This window comes from Palaemon carinicauda, chromosome 12 (genome assembly GCF_036898095.1).
Source record: "Palaemon carinicauda isolate YSFRI2023 chromosome 12, ASM3689809v2, whole genome shotgun sequence".
NCBI classification, from domain to species: Eukaryota; Metazoa; Arthropoda; class Malacostraca; order Decapoda; family Palaemonidae; genus Palaemon; species Palaemon carinicauda.
The window spans coordinates 141,526,678-141,546,419 of record NC_090736.1 but is presented as its reverse complement, the minus strand read 5'-3'; the positions used below and the strand labels follow the sequence as shown (position 1 = coordinate 141,546,419).

The following is a 19,742-nucleotide window of genomic DNA, read 5'->3' as shown; positions in this document are numbered from 1 at the left end:
TGGAGAATGTAACTTTTAACATCTCGCCTGTATGTACACCTGACTGTGGATCTACTAAATGTTCCGAATGATTAACATTGAGTTGCACATACTACTCAGTGGCAAAATGTTTATAGCTTTCCCACGAATCACAGTGGATTGCGCTGCCTACATTGATAAAACGTTTTATCAAGAGAACAAGAATCTCTGCGTTACTTGTTGGGAAAGTACAACAGGGAACTTGTGCATAAATACTTGCAAGCTGTTAATTATTAAAAAAAAAAAATAATCAGCTGATGAATACCTCATTCCAAAAACACAAAGCTTCCCAAAAGTAAACAATAGACGGACTCAGAAATAGTGTTAACATTTTAATTGATAATATGTCCCAGCCCCCATTAATCATGGAGAAAAATGCCAAAGTAACTAGCATCAATCCATTTTTATTGCGAATACCAGTTTCTCTAGAAATATCATACATTTTTACTATCACATGAGCAACAATAGCTATAAACTGAACCGAATAATCTAGACAATCAATGACCAAAATCAATTGAATCCCATTAAATTTTGAAATGACAAATTCGGAGATAATTTGTATTTTTCCTAACCATACAAACCTTAGCTATTTACATTGGGTTACCTTTCGGCGTAGCTGAAATGGCGAGCCATTAGAATTTAACGAGGGTGTATTACCCCCGCGCTAGTTAGCAGGGGGGTAGGAGAGTGGTAGCTAGCTACCCCTCCCCCCCTCACACACCGGTGAACTGCTTCACTTCACTTAGAGGTAGGACTTGCCTTGGGGGACAGGGCTGGTGGGCAAATATGTGTAAATAACTAAGGTTTGTATGGTTAGGAAAAATACAAATTATCTCCGAATTTGTCATTTGTTCCGTAACCGAAATACAAACCACGCTATTTACATTGGGTGACTTACCCCTTAGGAAGGGTGGAAAGTCCCCAGCCATACTGGCTTTGGCTTTACCCGGGGACTCAGAATCCGAGTGAGTCGCACTCGAGAAAAGGAGTCCCTGCACCTCACAAGTACCTTGCTCCGCAAGGAAACGTGTGGCCTACATAAGCTTGTGTGTGAAGGAAGAAAGCGTGACCCATCCTAGGCAGTTGACCTGGAGTTCCAGAAGGAACTCTGGGTTAGGACGTTCCCAATACCACCTCGTCAGGGTATGGGGGATGCGACAGTATTGACTCAATACTCGAAACACAAGGAAGCATGGTTTACCTGCAGAGGTTTGAGGTCAGCTATGCAGAGACCAGGATGCTGCTTCCCCAGTAGAGGGGACGATGAAGAAAGAAGTGAGGGCCAGACATACTTCTTTCGTTCATGCAGACTAAAACCTGATAACAATGCCCTCAACCTTCTGCTACCTGTCCAAAAAGGAGCCTGAGATTAGACCAGCTGTTGTGTAGCCACCACAGAGCGATAGAAACGTATCGATACTCCTGTGGGTCACATCCTGCAGGAAGCAGGCTGCGAAGGTCATTAGATGCTTCCAGACTCCAGCTTGCAGCACCTGCGTCACAGAGTAGTTCTACTCGAAGGCGAGGGACGTTGCGATGTATCCGACATCGTGCTGTAGAGTGACGTGACGGGGGAGGGTCTGGATTCAGGTCCAGATGAATGTCCTCGAGTCCGAGCTGAAGAGGTATACTGGTGACTCTCCCGTGTCCTTCCTGTGCTCCCAACCCGGCTGCACGTGAGGACAAACTGCAGCTGTTCTCAAAGATATCCCCTCGATTCCTTTACTGGCAAGAAGGAGAAGGTTTGGGTCATCTGATACAGAATGGAGACTCGAAATCTTGAAGGAGTTGGACCGAAGGCCCGGGACCCCAAGATTCTGAGTCTAGCAAACAACCCAGGAGCGAACCCGAATGTTGCCTTCCCCTATTCTCTTGAAAGGGCGGAGTCGTACGAGACCAAGAAGACTGCTTACACACTGGCCGAGGCCAGAGTGAGCAGGAGCACCGTCCCCCAGGACGGAATACGATCAGAGGCCTGACGTAATGGTTCTTGAGAAGATCTCTTAAGGGACTAAAGAGTCCGAACCACGCTCCATGGAGAAGGTCTCACACCGACAGGGGGCAGGGACGTTCACAGCTTCGCATGAGCGAAGAAAGATCCAGCGGGAAGGAAAAAGTCTATTCCTTTCAGCCTGAAGGCCAGGGAAAGGCTGAGCGAAAGGCTTCGCTGCCAAAGCGGAAAGTGTTTCCTCCTGCCGAAAAGCAATAACTCCGTAACTGCTGGAGAAGGGGCCTCGAGGGAAGAGGTATCTCTCCCACGACACCAACCACCGAAGACTCTCCACTTCGCCTGGTAGACCCCTGCGGATGACTATCACAGGTGACGCGACCTCCGCTCCGCGACTGTAGCGGGTTGTCTCTTCTTGAGGAGGCGGCGTAGTGTCTCCAGGCGTGAAGCCTAAGCGAATTGAATTGAATTGAATATGGGATTTAGGCATTAAGCCAAGCACTGGGGCATCAAAGGCCATTCAGCGCTATATAACGAAAATCATTCAATCATATCTGTACACTCACACCATTTAGTATCATTTTAACCTTTAATACAAATCGTAACACTTTCATACAATAAAATCTAATGTGAAATAAATAAGGATTAAAAGGGTAAAATAAATAAATAAATTAATAAAATCAATTATAGCTCGTAATATAACCCAATACTTTGTATAAATTTTCTCAAGTTCAGGGTATTACAGTTTTCCCCCAGTATATCTCTTAACGGTTTGTCCTGGAGTAAATGTGTCCTCCTCTGGAGATTAAAAACAGGACAATCGACTAAAATATGTTTAACATCCATTGTCACTTGACAGGTATTACAAAGAGGGGCCTGTCTCCCTTCCCCACTCTTCATTAAATAATTGTGCGTTGCATGTGTATGGCCAATACGCAGCCTAGTTAAAATAATGGTATCCCTTCTACTTGTAGAATTACAACATGACCATTTATCCACCAATGGGTGGATTTGTTTCAATTTTGTATTGGTGGTCAGTTCAGACCATCGATCTTGCCACTTATTTTTACAGTAAACATGAATCTCACTTTTAAGATCTTTGTAAGGAATACTCAAGGGGGATGGATTACTTAGCCCTGAAGCTTCCTTTGCTGCCTTATCAACTTGTTCATTCCCATCCACCCCAACATGGGCAGGGACCCAACAGAAGTGAACACTGATACTCTTCCTAGATTGCAGAAGTACTAACCAGTCCTGCACCTCTTGTACTAGATGATGGCCTGGCATAATTTGTTTTAATGAGAGTAAAACACTATTGGAATCCGTAAAAATTGTATAAAAACTATTTTGGTTGCCATTTTTAAAAATATGTTAGACTGCGAGAATTATTGCGCACAGCTCAGCAGTAAAAATTGAACAAGAGTATGGGAGTTTCCTTCTAATAACAATATCCCCCACCACAGCTGCACTTCCAACTCCTGCAGCCGATTTGGAGCCATCTGTAAAAACATGTTTCCCATGATGTTGAGCAGCATGATTTAAAAACTCACTTTTCATTACCCTACTAGGTAAGGTATTTTTCCCTCCTGACGTAAAACATACTTTAACAGGTGGATTACACCAAGGAGGAGACTTGGGATATCCTACCTCTGCTATCTGTGCTGTTAACAAGCCTACTTCTCTAGCATCATTTTTCAGCTGTACTTCCAAAGGCTTAGGCACTCTAGATCTGTTAGGAGCCCGATCTAAAGGCGCCCTAACATATTTACAGTTAGGATTGTTTCTCACAGCAAGGGACCTAGCTAAAAACCTCAAACTCAACTCCTCTCTGCGAATGGAAAGGGGAGGTATGCCAGAATCAACATAGAGACTGTCAATGGGAGATGTTCTGTAAGCACCTGTGCAGATGCGAAGCCCAGCATTGTGAACAATATCAAGTTTTCCAAGTAAAGTCTTTGTAGCTGACCCATATATTTGGCATGCATAGTCTAACTTGCTCAGACACAAAGATGTATAAATTCTAAGCAAAGTTGTTCTATCAGCACCCCAATCAAAATGCGATATCACTTTCAGAATGTTCAGTGACTTCTTAACCCTGATAGATAGGTCATTTATATGGGGACCAAATGTCATTTTCTTGTCGAAAATGACTCCAAGAAACTTGACATTATCCTCATATGGCAAAATACAATCATTTAAGAAAAGGGTGGGGATCTCTTCCCTTTTACGAGTACGAGTAAAGCGAATGGCTTTGGTCTTCTGAGGAGAAAACATGAATCCGCGAGAATTTGCCCATGCGGAAGCAGCATTTATTGCAATTTGAAGATTTTGGCATGCTTGTAGTGCAGATGATCCACTGCAATAAATTGCAAAGTCATCGACAAATAGTGATCCTTGTATGCCAGGAGGTATGTGACTAATGAGACTATTAATAGCAACAGCAAACAAGGTCACACTCAATACGCTGCCTTGGGGGACACCTTCTTCTTGCATGTAGGATGAAGATAGTTCTGACCCTACTCTCACTTTAATGGAGCGGTTTGATAAAAATTCTTCAATAAAAGAGAACATATGTCCTCCTATACCCCACGAGGCCAATTGCTTTAAAATACCACCCCTCCAGGTGGTGTCATATGCCTTTTCAAGGTCAAAAAAGACACCCACCACCTGGTTTTGGTTAGAAAAAGCATTTGAAATTTCCCTTGATAACATCAGCAAAGGGTCTAGAGTACTTCGGTTCTTCCTAAAACCAAACTGTCTGTTAGATAAAAGATTTTTTGATTCTAGATACCACACAAGTCTGTTGTTGATCATTCTCTCAAATAGTTTGCATATGCAACTGGTCAAGGATATGGGCCTATAACTAGATGGCAGTTCTGGGTCTTTACCAGACTTGTGGCCTGGAATTACAATTGAAGTATGCCAGGAATCAGGAGATGTATGGGAAGCCCATAGACCATTAAAGGTTTCTAATAAAAATTCCTTGGTATCCACTGGAAGATGTGATATCATTTCATACCGGATGCCATCCTCACCTGGGGCAGTTAAAGAAGAGCTGGAGATAGCATTTTGCATCTCCTCCATACTAAAAGCCAGGTTAAAAGCTTCAGTATTTGAAGAAGCAGGAGGAACAACAGATGTTGATGCTCTAATTTGTTGAAATGCTGGGGAATAGTTGTCAGCACTTGATACATGAGCAAAGTGCTTAGCAAGAACCTCTGCTACATCTTTGGGGTCAGATATATATCTATTATTTTCCCTTAATATTGGTAGAGGCTTAGGGACGAATTTACCTTGAAGTTTTCTAATCTTGTCCCATATTTCCTTTGAAGGAGTTTTGGTATTAATATTAGATATATATTTCTTCCAAGATGCTCTCTTTGCTTTTTTAAAAATTCTTTTTTGTTTGGCACAGGCTCTGAGATATGCTATTCTATCTGCTAAATAGTTTGTCCTCAAGTATCTTCTGAAGCAAGTTCGGGTCACTTTTCTTGCGTTGGCACATTCTTTACTCCACCAAGGAACTACAGAGCGATGAGGTAAACCGCATGTTTTAGGTATAAACTTGCTAGCATTATCATCAATAATATTTTCAAGATGTTGATAGGCATGCACTGGAGATGTAAATTCATCATATTCTTTATCAGTGTGTGAACAGTTTTCATAAGCTGCCCAGTCTGCCTCATCTATCTTCCATTTTGGTGGACACTGAGAAGGAAGATTATGGACATAATTTAACATTATTGGCCAATGGTCACTGCCATGTAGGTGTTCATTTACTGACCAAAGGTAGTCCAATCGAATGGATGAGGAACAGATTGACAAATCAATGGCTGATGTAGAGTTGTGGAATACATCATACCTAGTTGGAGAACCATCATTCATTAGTATTACATCATTGTTGTCGATTAATTCTTCAACAAGATTACCCCATCTATCGCACACATTTCCACCCCATAAAGTATGCTTTGCATTAAAATCACCCATTAAAATAAAAGGGGCAGGAAGCTGATTGATCAAGTCTTGGAGGTCAGAAAGTCTAAGCCTTCTTGGATTACCAGCATGATCTAAGAGGAAAAGTTCTAAGGATGGTTCAATATATAGCGAGCATAAAGTAATTTTTTTCCCGATATGAGTTCTAACTGCACATGCCTGTAGTGGTGTATTGAGTGGGATTGTTTCAAATTTTACAGATTTGTGAATAATAAAACCTGTACCACCTTGAGCTCTTGCAGCTTGCAAAGGAGGGGATCTACAAAGATGATAATTGAGTCCAGGATTAAATGGTTTGTCACCGATCTTGGTTTCCTGTAGGCAAATTACCTTCGTGTCTGAGTCCCTGGTTAAAGTTTTTATTTGCTCAATGCTAGTACTTAGACCTCTGCAATTCCACTGGATGATAGACATTATCTTTTGTTATTATTTTTCTTTGTCTCATTTGTCTTTTGGGACTTTTCAGATGAAGCCATGTAAGGCCTGGAGATGGAAGGCTTTACTAGGCCACCACTCTTCTTTTCTTTCTTTCTAGAATCTTTATAAGAGTCAACCTTAGGATCATGAGCAGTAAGGCACTTACCTGACTTAGATGAAGGTGAGGATGATGGGGACTTTTTCCTCTTTGGAAGATCTTGATTTCCAATCTCCATCAAATCAGGTAGAGATTCTGCCTGAGACAATACATTTAAGGTGGTGGAAGCCACATTGGCTTCCTTGGAGGATTGTGCTAGAACTTCAACAGTTCGAGCACTTAACCCAGAAGGCTGGGCTACTACCTCTAGGGGAGATGCTTCTATCGGTGACAATACTTTTGGTGTGTTGGACACCATATTGACCTCTTAGGAGGTTTGTGCTCTGGCTTTTATAGCCTGAGCACTTGACCCAGATGGCTGGGCTACTACCACTAAGGAAGATGCACCTGACGGGCCAGGTGCTGCCACTGGTCCCCCTGTGGTAGTAAGGGGTAGTGGATTATAATCTTTTGTTGGCATCTTAACCGCGCGAGCAAAATTAAGTTGCCGAGTGAGTAAATGCTTTGCATAACCTACACTTATATGTTCAGCATTTGCTTTCAAGATTGCAGCTTCTTCATTCTTGTATTCTCTACATCTTTTATCATTTGGTTTATGATTATCTTTACAGTTTGCACAGGTTGTATCTCTGTTGCATTGGCCATGTTCTAACAAAGAACAGTTAATACAGATCTTCGTATTATTGCAGTACCGGGAAGGGTGACCGTACTTGAAACAATTAAAGCATTGTAAAGGCCTAGGTTTATATTCTCGAACACGTACTCTTTCATTCTCAATAATTATATGATCTGGTATAACAGGGGTTTCAAATGTTAAAACTACCATGCTTGTTTGAGGGATCTTACTTACTTTCCAAACATTAGCAGGGCACATGTCCAGAATTTCTGGTTCTGAGAATTCATATAGATCTTTATCAAAAACTACTCCTTTACCATAGCTGAAGCTCATATGTGGTTTAATATCCTTAATAGGATCAATTTCTGCAATCTTCATGCCACAAAGCATGTGAGCTTGAGTATCTGATTTTGCATTAATGAAAACAGATTGCTTACCGTATCTACTAATATCCTTACTTTTAATTAATCCAACTTTTTTTTTGTATAAATTTACTAATCTTATAATAGTTATAATTATCTATCTTTCCAGATGCAATTATCCATGTTGGGGGCTTGGGGGTTCTTACTTCTGGAAGTCTATGCTCTATTTCTTTTTCCATCCATTCTTCTGGTTTATATACCTCTAGGTGTCTTGGTGCTTTATCACATAAAGCCCCAGAAATCAAACAATTGTCAATTTTTATGCTCTCTAAATTTTTATTTGCTTCTAAAGCAATCTCAAAACTTGAAAATGATACCCAAGCTTCCCAAAAGCCTTTACTACCATTAAGCTCCATTAAAATTTCTTTGATTGCTCCAAATCTACAGAAGGCTTCATGAATTATGTCATAGCTACAACCAATTGGTATGTTTTTTAAGTGGAGAATTTTCAGATTTTTTGTTGGATCTGGTAATAAGCCAGAACCAGAGAGTAAAGTATTACGGTTATTACAAGCATCATTTTCCACCAGTGCCGATAAATTGTCTTTAACAACACTGGTCAAAGAAGTATTGTTGGAGGAATCCTTTTTATTGCCGAGGTTGTCAACAGAGCTTTCCCTATTTAAACAAGCAGAAGTCGTCAACGGTGTCTGGGGTTCGCCATTTGATCCAGGGGTACGGGGAATATTAAGTTTACTCATTAATTATTTTTTTCAGGGGGAGGGAAGGGGTCATAATAACAATGAAAAAAAAACAATGGAAAAAAATATAGTTTAAGGGAGAGAAAAAATTAAGACTCTGAAATTCCAAAGAAGACACCGTTAGCCTTTCCTGGAATTAATTTCTCCACCAATGACACCTGTGAAAGCTGCTTACCAAATGTCCACTCCCTACCCTACCACAAAGGGATGGTACCACTATGTTTAGAGTGGCTCAAGTGCATGCCAAACCCGCTTGATGGGACTGAGAGCATTTCAAGAATACAATCATCCCCACTCTAATCATAGTGGCAGGCAAACCGGACAGAATGCCGAGAGTCCTATCTCTATAAAATCGCCAACCCCTGGAATCCGAAGGCCAAATTTCCTAAGAGATAGTTCCGCGTGCCAGTATGGGAATACTGACACTCCTAGGTGTCCAAACATTTTCGGGCAGTTGGCAAGACCACCACAGCTCCCACAATTGATTTTGAAATAAAAACCGATCATGGATACAATGTCCCCTCTAAAAAACCTGGACAGTGAAATGGGTAAAAGAGTTTTGACAGAAAGGTTGGAGACAGCTGATAATTATGAAGGAGGAATAAGCAATAAGAGGTAATAGAAAAAGAATGAGAGAAATTTAGAGTCAAACTGAGGAAAAGAAATTCCCCAGTTCGAGAGCCCTCTTGCCCGTCACAAGCCTTCAGCATGGGAATGATATGCCGTGCTGAAGCCCAATGACTTCATCAAGGCATTCTCTCGTTAAGAGGGTGAAGCCGAAGCGAAGCAACGGCTCGTGAAAGATGTTGTAGTGTGGTTGTTTGAGTAGCCTGTGCCGTGGAAGAAGCTCTCCCGGGAGTTCCGTCAGGGGAAGCAGAGGGTCGGGAAACCGTTCTGCGTATAGTTACAGTGGAGCTCTCAGGGCCATCGAAAGGTTGACAGACAACCTGGTCGTGTTGAGACCCATTCTCAACAGACAACAATGGTGGGAAGACGCAGGCGTCGATGATGTCCCACCGTCACAGGAAAGCATCTTGCCAAAGAGTTTTGGGGTCTGAGACCGGGGGAAAGAACAGTGGAAGCTTGAAGTTCCAGGCTGTCGATATCAGGTCCCCCAGGCCAGGAATTGCTGGTTACTACAGGCCAAAGACCCCCATGTACTCTCCATCTGCTAGGCTCTGCTCAGGTAGTCGGAGAGAACATTCCTCTTCCCAAAATGAGCGAGCCAATAGTGGTATTGAGAGGACCTTGGATCATCTCAGTATCTCTACTGCAAGATGCGAAGGTATGAAAATGCGTCCCTTGCTGGTTGGAATACGCCAGTACCATGAAGTCGTCGCGCACGGAGCGACTCTGCAGGAACTGTAGGATCTGTAGAGGGGCCAGACTACGGCCCCTAAGCCTGCCTGAATGATGGAGAGGTATCCTTCCGGTCCTGACCATAGGCCTGAACCGGAACATGCCCCCCCCCCCCTTTTCTTTGAGGAGTCTGAGAACAGCATCAAAATGTGGGGAAAGGACGAGAATATCCACTCCCATGCAAGAGGTTCCATAGGTCAACACCCATTACAGGTCTAAACGTTCCGCTGGTCCCATAGGGGCCAGAAAGTCCGGTTAATCGTTGCTTTGACACCACCAGAACTTGGGCCACCTCACAGGGAACTTATCCTGAGGCGACCGTTCGGGACTTTAGACGGGACAATGAGGAAAAGAGACCCAGGAAACGTTCCAAGGTAGGGCTGAAAGCTCTGCTTGACTGAGAACAGGTACTGCGACTCTCCTCAGCCTTGCCACAGTCAACTGAAGGGAAGGCTCGGAGGAGGCAACAGCATCTGGTGTTCCCAGGCGGTCACCCATCCAAGTACTGACCAGACCCAACGTTGCTTAACTTCGCTGATCGGACGAAAAGCGGCGTTTCCAACGTGGTAAGGCCGATGACTCAATATCATGGCTAGATACTCCAGATGTTGAGGCAGAAGTAGAGAAGGCTCCTAGCAAATTACCATGATCCCTCACTCTTTGTAAAGACCCGGAAGCTTGTCCCGGTGTTGAAGAAGGTCGAACCCGAGCCTACCGGGGTTGACCAGACCTCCAAAAAGCGAAGGAGGCGGAAGCCTGCTCTTGAGCGGCCATGAGGAAAGCAGGGAGAGTTCTCTGGGGAAAAAACCTGCGATGCCGCGGCGGGATCGCCACACCGCATCTTGAGCAGGAACACCTGTAGTCTAGGCTGAATTCCAAGAGCTTCCTGGAAGATGGATGGAATGGAAACTGGAAGTACCCGTCCTTCTGATTCAGAGCCTAAGGAGTCCTGCAGCCTTGTTACCAGTCTGATCGACTGCCGTTCCACGCTGGACGAAGTTTGTTCGACAAACTTGATCAGATCTGAGAGGTTGACGACGAAACTCACGTCTCGGATACTTTCCTACGAGAAAGGATCGACTGAAGAGGCCGGGGGGTGAAGCCGTCGACGACCCTATGGAGGACCTTCTCCTAAGGCATGAATCCTTCTGCCCAAACGGGAAAAACTCTTGCCGCCCCATGGCATAGAGGTTCAGTGACACTGGATTCGCTGACAGACGGAGAGATGGTAAGAGCGAGGCGAGATATCCTTGGCTGATCACGGAGATCGTGCAAGAATCGGCATCGGGAAGCTGTTATTCGGATGAGTAACCTTGGGCATCCTCCCAGCGTGAGACCTGCCAGGGGGGGTTGCCAATCCTAGAGTTTGTGAACTCTGCCGCTCCCTCTAGGATTATGCCTCCCCGGGAGAGCCTCCCGTGCTACCTGTCCCTGACAGGAGGGAACTGCTATTGTACACCTTGTCTTAGCTGCTGTAGCCGGTCCGATAACTTAGGCCGACGAGGCTGAAAGAAGAGGCGTTAGAGGCCTGCAGGGTCTGGAAGAAAGCGCCTTGGAGGAGTGAAAACGGAAGTCGACTTCCTCCGCACAACAGCTGTCCATGTCTCTGTCCTTGGACTCAAACAAGCTCTTCCCAAGGATGGAAGAGTGTCTGAGCTTGTCGACATCCACGGATGAGACACCCGAGGGGAAGCCCTTGGTCACTGCGTCTAGATGCTCCAACATCGAGTTTGCCTGCGCGGACGAAAGTGCGCGAGGGAGCGCAGAAGGAGGGCAAGCGTGATTGGAAGGGCGAGAGCTGGCGGTCGGAATCCGATAGTTCACAGGCGAGTGATGACCCGTAGGCAAGCAATGGCTACTGCAGGAATCAAGCCGTCGGTTCGCGCGATGGAAACGCCGTCGGTTCGCGCGATGGAAACGCCGTCGGTTCGCGCGATGGAAACAGCAAGGTTGGAGACAGCTGATAATTATGAAGGAGGAATAAGCAATAAGAGGTAATAGAAAAAGAATGAGAGAAATTTAGAGTCAAACTGAGGAAAAGAAATTCCCCAGTTCGAGAGCCCTCTTGCCCGTCACAAGCCTTCAGCATGGGAATGATATGCCGTGCTGAAGCCCAATGACTTCATCAAGGCATTCTCTCGTTAAGAGGGTGAAGCCGAAGCGAAGCAACGGCTCGTGAAAGATGTTGTAGTGTGGTTGTTTGAGTAGCCTGTGCCGTGGAAGAAGCTCTCCCGGGAGTTCCGTCAGGGGAAGCAGAGGGTCGGGAAACCGTTCTGCGTATAGTTACAGTGGAGCTCTCAGGGCCATCGAAAGGTTGACAGACAACCTGGTCGTGTTGAGACCCATTCTCAACAGACAACAATGGTGGGAAGACGCAGGCGTCGATGATGTCCCACCGTCACAGGAAAGCATCTTGCCAAAGAGTTTTGGGGTCTGAGACCGGGGGAAAGAACAGTGGAAGCTTGAAGTTCCAGGCTGTCGTGATCAGGTCCCCCAGGCCAGGAATTGCTGGTTACTACAGGCCAAAGACCCCCAGGTACTCTCCATCTGCTAGGCTCTGCTCAGGTAGTCGGAGAGAACATTCCTCTTCCCAAAATGAGCGAGCCAATAGTGGTATTGAGAGGACCTTGGATCATCTCAGTATCTCTACTGCAAGATGCGAAGGTATGAAAATGCGTCCCTTGCTGGTTGGAATACGCCAGTACCATGAAGTCGTCGCGCACGGAGCGACTCTGCAGGAACTGTAGGATCTGTAGAGGGGCCAGACTACGGCCCCTAAGCCTGCCTGAATGATGGAGAGGTATCCTTCCGGTCCTGACCATAGGCCTGAACCGGAACATGCCCCCCCCCCCTTTTCTTTGAGGAGTCTGAGAACAGCATCAAAATGTGGGGAAAGGACGAGAATATCCACTCCCATGCAAGAGGTTCCATAGGTCAACACCCATTACAGGTCTAAACGTTCCGCTGGTCCCATAGGGGCCAGAAAGTCCGGTTAATCGTTGCTTTGATACCACCAGAACTTGGGCCACCTCACAGGGAACTTATCCTGAGGCGACCGTTCGGGACTTTAGACGGGACAATGAGGAAAAGAGACCCAGGAAACGTTCCAAGGTAGGGCTGAAAGCTCTGCTTGACTGAGAACAGGTACTGCGACTCTCCTCAGCCTTGCCACAGTCAACTGAAGGGAAGGCTCGGAGGAGGCAACAGCATCTGGTGTTCCCAGGCGGTCACCCATCCAAGTACTGACCAGACTCAACGTTGCTTAACTTCGCTGATCGGACGAAAAGCGGCGTTTCCAACGTGGTAAGGCCGATGACTCAATATCATGGCTAGATACTCCAGATGTTGAGGCAGAAGTAGAGAAGGCTCCTAGCAAATTACCATGATCCCTCACTCTTTGTAAAGACCCGGAAGCTTGTCCCGGTGTTGAAGAAGGTCGAACCCGAGCCTACCGGGGTTGACCAGACCTCCAAAAAGCGAAGGAGGCGGAAGCCTGCTCTTGAGCGGCCATGAGGAAAGCAGGGAGAGTTCTCTGGGGAAAAAACCTGCGATGCCGCGGCGGGATCGCCACACCGCATCTTGAGCAGGAACACCTGTAGTCTAGGCTGAATTCCAAGAGCTTCCTGGAAGATGGATGGAATGGAAACTGGAAGTACCCGTCCTTCTGATTCAGAGCCTAAGGAGTCCTGCAGCCTTGTTACCAGTCTGATCGACTGCCGTTCCACGCTGGACGAAGTTTGTTCGACAAACTTGATCAGATCTGAGAGGTCGACGACGAAACTCACGTCTCGGATACTTTCCTACGAGAAAGGATCGACTGAAGAGGCCGGGGGGTGAAGCCGTCGACGACCCTATGGAGGACCTTCTCCTAAGGCATGAATCCTTCTGCCCAAACGGGAAAAACTCTTGCCGCCCCATGGCATAGAGGTTCAGTGACACTGGATTCGCTGACAGACGGAGAGATGGTAAGAGCGAGGCGAGATATCCTTGGCTGATCACGGAGATCGTGCAAGAATCGGCATCGGGAAGCTGTTATTCGGATGAGTAACCTTAGGCATCCTCCCAGCGTGAGACCTGCCAGGGGGGGTTGCCAATCCTAGAGTTTGTGAACTCTGCCGCTCCCTCTAGGATTATGCCTCCCCGGGAGAGCCTCCCGTGCTACCTGTCCCTGACAGGAGGGAACTGCTATTGTACACCTTGTCTTAGCTGCTGTAGCCGGTCCGATAACTTAGGCCGACGAGGCTGAAAGAAGAGGCGTTAGAGGCCTGCAGGGTCTGGAAGAAAGCGCCTTGGAGGAGTGAAAACGGAAGTCGACTTCCTCCGCACAACAGCTGTCCATGTCTCTGTCCTTGGACTCAAACAAGCTCTTCCCAAGGATGGAAGAGTGTCTGAGCTTGTCGACATCCACGGATGAGACACCCGAGGGGAAGCCCTTGGTCACTGCGTCTAGATGCTCCAACATCGAGTTTGCCTGCGCGGACGAAAGTGCGCGAGGGAGCGCAGAAGGAGGGCAAGCGTGATTGGAAGGGCGAGAGCTGGCGGTCGGAATCCGATAGTTCACAGGCGAGTGATGACCCGTAGGCAAGCAATGGCTACTGCAGGAATCAAGCCGTCGGTTCGCGCGATGGAAACGCCGTCGGTTCGCGCGATGGAAACGCCGTCGGTTCGCGCGATGGAAACAGCAAGGTTGGAGACAGCTGATAATTATGAAGGAGGAATAAGCAATAAGAGGTAATAGAAAAAGAATGAGAGAAATTTAGAGTCAAACTGAGGAAAAGAAATTCCCCAGTTCGAGAGCCCTCTTGCCCGTCACAAGCCTTCAGCATGGGAATGATATGCCGTGCTGAAGCCCAATGACTTCATCAAGGCATTCTCTCGTTAAGAGGGTGAAGCCGAAGCGAAGCAACGGCTCGTGAAAGATGTTGTAGTGTGGTTGTTTGAGTAGCCTGTGCCGTGGAAGAAGCTCTCCCGGGAGTTCCGTCAGGGGAAGCAGAGGGTCGGGAAACCGTTCTGCGTATAGTTACAGTGGAGCTCTCAGGGCCATCGAAAGGTTGACAGACAACCTGGTCGTGTTGAGACCCATTCTCAACAGACAACAATGGTGGGAAGACGCAGGCGTCGATGATGTCCCACCGTCACAGGAAAGCATCTTGCCAAAGAGTTTTGGGGTCTGAGACCGGGGGAAAGAACAGTGGAAGCTTGAAGTTCCAGGCTGTCGTGATCAGGTCCCCCAGGCCAGGAATTGCTGGTTACTACAGGCCAAAGACCCCCAGGTACTCTCCATCTGCTAAGCTCTGCTCAGGTAGTCGGAGAGAACATTCCTCTTCCCAAAATGAGCGAGCCAATAGTGGTATTGAGAGGACCTTGGATCATCTCAGTATCTCTACTGCAAGATGCGAAGGTATGAAAATGCGTCCCTTGCTGGTTGGAATACGCCAGTACCATGAAGTCGTCGCGCACGGAGCGACTCTGCAGGAACTGTAGGATCTGTAGAGGGGCCAGACTACGGCCCCTAAGCCTGCCTGAATGATGGAGAGGTATCCTTCCGGTCCTGACCATAGGCCTGAACCGGAACATGCCCCCCCCCCCCTTTTCTTTGAGGAGTCTGAGAACAGCATCAAAATGTGGGGAAAGGACGAGAATATCCACTCCCATGCAAGAGGTTCCATAGGTCAACACCCATTACAGGTCTAAACGTTCCGCTGGTCCCATAGGGGCCAGAAAGTCCGGTTAATCGTTGCTTTGATACCACCAGAACTTGGGCCACCTCACAGGGAACTTATCCTGAGGCGACCGTTCGGGACTTTAGACGGGACAATGAGGAAAAGAGACCCAGGAAACGTTCCAAGGTAGGGCTGAAAGCTCTGCTTGACTGAGAACAGGTACTGCGACTCTCCTTAGCCTTGCCACAGTCAACTGAAGGGAAAGCTCGGAGGAGGCAACAGCATCTGGTGTTCCCAGGCGGTCACCCATCCAAGTACTGACCAGACCCAACGTTGCTTAACTTCGCTGATCGGACGAAAAGCGGCGTTTCCAACGTGGTAAGGCCGATGACTCAATATCATGGCTAGATACTCCAGATGTTGAGGCAGAAGTAGAGAAGGCTCCTAGCAAATTACCATGATCCCTCACTCTTTGTAAAGACCCGGAAGCTTGTCCCGGTGTTGAAGAAGGTCGAACCCGAGCCTACCGGGGTTGACCAGACCTCCAAAAAGCGAAGGAGGCGGAAGCCTGCTCTTGAGCGGCCATGAGAAAAGCAGGGAGAGTTCTCTGGGGAAAAAACCTGCGATGCCGCGGCGGGATCGCCACACCGCATCTTGAGCAGGAACACCTGTAGTCTAGGCTGAATTCCAAGAGCTTCCTGGAAGATGGATGGAATGGAAACTGGAAGTACCCGTCCTTCCGATTCAGAGCCTAAGGAGTCCTGCAGCCTTGTTACCAGTCTGATCGACTGCCGTTCCACGCTGGACGAAGTTTGTTCGACAAACTTGATCAGATCTGAGAGGTCGACGACGAAACTCACGTCTCGGATACTTTCCTACGAGAAAGGATCGACTGAAGAGGCCGGGGGGTGAAGCCGTCGACGACCCTATGGAGGACCTTCTCCTAAGGCATGAATCCTTCTGCCCAAACGGGAAAAACTCTTGCCGCCCCATGGCATAGAGGTTCAGTGACACTGGATTCGCTGACAGACGGAGAGATGGTAAGAGCGAGGCGAGATATCCTTGGCTGATCACGGAGATCGTGCAAGAATCGGCATCGGGAAGCTGTTATTCGGATGAGTAACCTTAGGCATCCTCCCAGCGTGAGACCTGCCAGGGGGGGTTGCCAATCCTAGAGTTTGTGAACTCTGCCGCTCCCTCTAGGATTATGCCTCCCCGGGAGAGCCTCCCGTGCTACCTGTCCCTGACAGGAGGGAACTGCTATTGTACACCTTGTCTTAGCTGCTGTAGCCGGTCCGATAACTTAGGCCGACGAGGCTGAAAGAAGAGGCGTTAGAGGCCTGCAGGGTCTGGAAGAAAGCGCCTTGAAGGAGTGAAAACGGAAGTCGACTTCCTCCGCACAACAGCTGTCCATGTCTCTGTCCTTGGACTCAAACAAGCTCTTCCCAAGGATGGAAGAGTGTCTGAGCTTGTCGACATCCACGGATGAGACACCCGAGGGGAAGCCCTTGGTCACTGCGTCTAGATGCTCCAACATCGAGGATGCCTGCGCGGACGAAAGTGCGCGAGGGAGCGCAGAAGGAGGGCAAGCGTGATTGGAAGGGCGAGAGCTGGCGGTCGGAATCCGATAGTTCACAGGCGAGTGATGACCCGTAGGCAAGCAATGGCTACTGCAGGAATCAAGCCGTCGGTTCGCGCGATGGAAACGCCGTCGGTTCGCGCGATGGAAACGCCGTCGGTTCGCGCGATGGAAACGCCGTCGGTTCGCGCGATGGAAACGCCGTCGGTTCGCGCGATGGAAACGCCGTCGGTTCGCGCGATGGAAACGCCGTCGGTTCGCGCGATGGAAACGCCGTCGGTTCGCGCGATGGAAACGCCGTCGGTTCGCGCGATGGAAACGCCGTCGGTTCGCGCGATGGAAACGCCGTCGGTTCGCGCGATGAAAACACCGTCGGTTCGCGCGATGGAAACACTGTCGGTTCGCGCGAGGGCGAACGTTGGAGTGTATGTGCGCGGGCACGTGGGCGTGCGGTCGCGCGGGAACGTGGGCGTGTGGTCGCGCAGGCACGTGGGAGCGCGGGTGAGCGCAGGCGGTCGGGAGACCAATGGCGCGTAGGCGGGTGATGGCGCGTTGACGGGCGATGGCGCGTCGGCAAGTGATAGCGCGTTGGCAAGCGACGGCGTGTTGGCGAGCGGTGGTGCGTTAACAAACGCTAGCGCGCAGGCGAAGAATCACGTGGGCGCATAGGAGATCGCTGACGCGTAAGAGACTAGGGATGATTAGCGCGCATCGCGCTAATCAGAAGGCGCGCAGGTGCATCAAGAAGGTGAGCGTCGATGCGAGCTGTCAATCAGGCGATCCTGGACGGTCAGGTAAAACTGTTGCCGCCCATTGGTGCGTGGCAAAAAAGGGCGCGCAGATGTGCGCTAGCGATTGAAGGAAGCTGGCGCACAGAAGGATAAAAGTAAAGGTGAGCGCTGGCGAGCAGGAGGAATATCTACGGCAAGACTCAGCTACCGGAGATCATGGTCCATAGCAGGCGAGTGCTAGATCGCTACTGATGGTGTCCAGGGGACCTGACACGCGTGGAAGATCGATGGCGATCGTTGACGCGCAGGAGATCGCTGACGAGCAGGCGAACGTTGACGCGTCTGTGGTCGCTGGCGAGCTGGTGGTCGCTGGCGAGCTGGTGATCGCTGGCGAGCAGAAGGCGACGCGTGGAATCCTGTGCGTAGAAGAAGAGTCCTTTTCCAAGACCTGAACCGAAGTTCTAGGTTGCGCGGGCAAAAGTGGGCGCACAGGCCGCGTATCAGGAACTGGAAGCGCAGGTGCGCTTATGGGCAGGAGATCTAGAGCGCTCAGGAGACCGATAGCGCACAGGGCGCTCAACAGGAATAGCAGGATGATCGGAGTCCTCAGGAGAGCAGTGGGGCGACAATCATCAGGAGAGCGCTGACGAACAGGAGAGCGCTGGCGAACAGGAGAGCGCTGGCGAACAGGAGAGTGCTGGCGAACAAGAGAGCGCTGGCGAATAGGAGAGCGCTGGCGATCAGGAAAACGCTAATAAGCAGGAGAGCGCCTGTGCGCTAACACTGAGCAGGAGAGGGCCTGTGCGCTAACACTGAGCAGGAGAGAGCCTGTGCGCCAACACTGAGCAGGAGAGAGCCTGTGCGCTAACACTGCAGAAGGGTGCGCAGGGGAACCCTGACACGCAAGGGAAGCACCCCCGTGGGAGGCAACCCTTTGCCCCGAAGGGACCGTTGCACGTCGGAAGACGAGGTCAGACTGCTGTCCATCTGCACCAGCGGCGGAAGGTCAGGAAGGCGTTGGAGATCGATCCCCGGAGGGATCTAAGGAGGTAGGAGCTGCAGGCTGCATACGGAGATTCAAAAAGGCGCCTCTTAGCACCCTTATAGGGAGATGGGAGGCCCTTACGACAAAGCGGACGGTGAGCCTTACGACGAAGCGGACGGTGAGCCTTACGGCGAAGGCGGCCAACAGCAGAAGAGTCCTCCGAAGAGGAGTCTCTATGAGTGTACTCCCTCGTGAACGAAAGAGAAACACTTCGTAGAAGAGACGTGTCAGCCAGTGACCTAAAAAGAGCAATCCTCCGAAGAGGGGCTCCTGCAGTTGCCCAGCCCCTTGAGCGTAACTGCAGGTGCGACCGCTCAGCACCAAGAGCATAGTCGCACGAAATAAAGGCAAGAGGAGAACCCCCCAAAGGGCAAAAAAACTCAAGCCTGGACAGGAAAACTTCCCTCGGAAGGAAAGTTACCCACCTAAAGAGGCGAGCCTCCTGAGTGTTCTAAATTGAACTGGAGAGCTGTCAATCGTCACGGGAATACTTCCAGGAGAAGGAGACACGCCGCTGGCGAGGATCTATAGGGGAGGCAGCAACAGCCGAATCCCCAGGCCTCAACAAGACAGCTTACTCCATAGACACATTACAGAAACGAACTAGATCGGTAACTGTGAAAAATAAAAACAAAAATCATTAGTTAACATTCATTCCCCCAGGAAGACTCAGAAGAGGAAACCCGAGGGAAAAGAACACAAGAATTACACAACAGGCACGTGCCCTCACAACCACTTACACTCACGGAAGGAGAGCTGTAACCAACACAGAATTGTAACCAACACAGAATTATAACAATTATAATTATGTAATTTAAAAATGAATGAACACTAAAAATAAAGAACGAAAACCCCGAAAGGAATCGTTCTACAAAAGCTGAAAAATTAACAAATACAATTAGATTCATAAACTAATTGAGACAAAACGTACGGCGCAGCAACCCCATCCACACGGGAAGGAAGCTACTCAGACGAAGTAACGTAGTAAGGGTGAACGACCTCAAAAGAGAGAGAGAGAGAATGACCGTAGTCAAACTCGATCACGACCCATGAAATTACACCGTGGTGGCCTAACTGCCGAGGGCTCTACGGAGATATCGTGCACTACACACACAAGCACAAACTCTGAAAA

General features: G+C 48.5%; 1 long non-coding RNA gene, 2 other non-coding genes and 1 pseudogene across 3 annotated transcripts in view; all 4 read right to left on the bottom strand.

Annotated features, from left to right (window-relative positions):
- Window positions 1–19,742, bottom strand: part of LOC137650674 (uncharacterized) — a 73,900-nt gene that overhangs the window by 36,453 nt on the left and 17,705 nt on the right. The window lies entirely within an intron of this gene.
- On the bottom strand, window positions 10,054–10,172 carry LOC137651394 (5S ribosomal RNA). The gene has a single exon (XR_011046102.1). It is a non-coding gene; the product is annotated as a 5S ribosomal RNA (ribosomal RNA).
- Window positions 12,791–12,909, bottom strand: LOC137651364 (5S ribosomal RNA; annotated as a pseudogene).
- Window positions 15,529–15,647, bottom strand: LOC137651393 (5S ribosomal RNA). Its single transcript, XR_011046101.1, has one exon. It is a non-coding gene; the product is annotated as a 5S ribosomal RNA (ribosomal RNA).